A 2,390-nucleotide genomic window follows, 5' to 3' on the forward strand; every position below is an offset into this window, starting at 1 on the left:
ATAACAGATGTGATCTCTTTGTCCTTCTCTCCCCACTCTGGGGTCAGACTAGATGGCGGAGGATCTCTGGGTTTTGCTTTGCTACTAATTTGCTTTGCAAAATCCTTGCCTCCCCTCTTCCCCCCAACACCGCTTTCTCTCTTGAACAAGATGCCCAGTCCTCAGGGAGATTTCTTCTAGGAAGGCCCCGTAGCACCTGCTCTTTTCTGGGCCTGTCAATGAGTGAGTTCAGCCTTCCTGGCTGTTCTTTGTGGAGCCCAGGAGGGAAGCCCTAGGAGGGTAAGCTGGAGTTTAACGCGCCCTTCACATGAGGAAGGGAACATGCATTAGGCTGAGCACTGCCGTGTTTGTTGATAAATGCCTGGGTGGGTCTCATGCCTGAGGAGTCAGCCTTCAGTGTCGAGCAATCCCATGGCACTTCACTGAAGAGCCATAAGCACCCGGAGGTACAGGCACAAGGCCAAAGTCTTCCTGATGAAGCTTTGGAGTTGGTGCCAAGTATTTACCCTGCCTGGCAACCTGTAACCGCTTTTTCTTCTTCCAATAGTCCCTCCACCCTGCCCTCCCCACCAAGTTTTCCTACAAGGAATCCCCTACACTCAGTCCTTATGGTTCAGAATGAGCCTGACCCGGTCCTGGCCAATCAGAGCATTTGATCAATCCCCTGGCCACAGGGATTGGTTCAGGGATGGGGGTGGGACCCATTCCTGTCCAATGGGAATTAGACCTGAGACTTCAGACTTCCTCTTGAATGAATAGGAAAGGAACACACTTTTTTTTTTTTTTTAAGATTTTATTTTTTGGGCGCCTGGGTGGCTCAGATGGTTGAGCGTCTGCTTTTGGCTCAGGTCATGGTCCCGGGATCCTGGGATCGAGTCCCGCATCAGGCTCCCTGCTCGGCGGGGAGCCTGCTTCTCTCTGCCTCTGCATCTCTCTCTCTCCCCCTGTGTTTCATGAATAAATAAATAAAATCTTTAAAAAAAATTTTTATTTTTTAAGTAAACTCTACACCCAACGTAGGGCTCAAACCTATAACTCTGAGATCAAGAGGCGCATGCTGTACCAACTGAGCCAGCCAGGCGCCCTGAGACACACTCTTCTGTTGGGGGTTGCTAAACTGGTAGGGTAGAAATCTGGCGCTAGGGTGACAGTTGAGAGAAAAAGCCCCTGCCTGTGCTTGGAGGACAGCAGAGCTGTGAAATGGAAGAGGACAGCTTTCTGGTGAGACTATTTGAGCCCCTGGATCCAGCTATGCCTGAAGGTAGTCAGCCTTTGATCATCCTGGTTATATGAGTGAATAATTTTCCTTTTCACTTACACAAATTTTTGACTTCCTTTTTTTTCTTTCTGGTCATTTGCAACCAAACATATCCTTACTGATGGAATCTATAGGAGTCCAGAAGAGGCAGAGATTCCTATAAAGTTCCCAGGACAGGGAAAGGGGAGTGAAAACTTCCTAGAATTCTTTAAGATGTCCAGGCTTTGAAGGACAGGCTAGCTTTGTGACAAAGGGGGAAATAGGGGAGGGCATTCCAGGAGGAGTAAAGTCATGAAGGCACAAGGCGGGGACATGTGGAGAGAGGGAGCAGTGGGTTATGAGTGAGGGGCAACATTTTGGGTCCTAAATGCCAAGTGAAGGGTGTCTCATGCTCTTGAGAGCAACAGGGAGCCATAGAAGATGAATAAACAATGGTAGTTTACTCCAAACTTGCTTTTACTTCTTGGGAGCCCCAGATCCTGTGGGTTCCCCTTTCCCTTTCCCCCAGACCCTTGGCCAAGGTGGGAGGGGTTGGACCTGCACCGAGGGCACAGACTGCCATCTGTATGCAAATTGCCTGGGAGGCCATGCAGATGAGGGACCTTAAGCAAATGTATGCCCTCCTGGGACCTTAAGCAAATGTATGCCCTCCTGGCAGTATGCACCTATTTGTGCAGCTGCCCAGGACCCTCTCCTCATTAACTCAGGGACCAGGTGCTGAACATAGAGAACCCCTTCCTCCCTGGGGTCACCTCTCTCCCCTCCCCGCCATCTGTTCACCCCCCTCTAGCTCCCCAGATCCTCCCTCACCAATGTCTGTTCTTACAGTGGTATCTCTCTCCACCTGGTCCCTTCCCTGGACCAAGGGACCCTATTTTGCTTTTCTCTCTGACCCTCCATTTTCCTTGGATGATGATACTACTAATAATAAACATGTTCTGAAAACATACTCTGTGCCAGGCTTTGTATAAACACTTTCCACAGTTATCTTATCAAATTCTCTCAACAACTCTCTTGTGTCTGCTGTATTTTTTATTTTTATTTTTTTTAAAGATTTTATTTATTTATTTATTCATGAGAGACAGAGAGAGAGAGAGAGAGAGGCAGAGGGAGAAGCAGGCTCCCAAGGAGC

The sequence above is a fragment of the Neomonachus schauinslandi genome, chromosome 16 (assembly GCF_002201575.2).
Source record: "Neomonachus schauinslandi chromosome 16, ASM220157v2, whole genome shotgun sequence".
In the NCBI taxonomy this organism is placed as follows: Eukaryota; Metazoa; Chordata; class Mammalia; order Carnivora; family Phocidae; genus Neomonachus; species Neomonachus schauinslandi.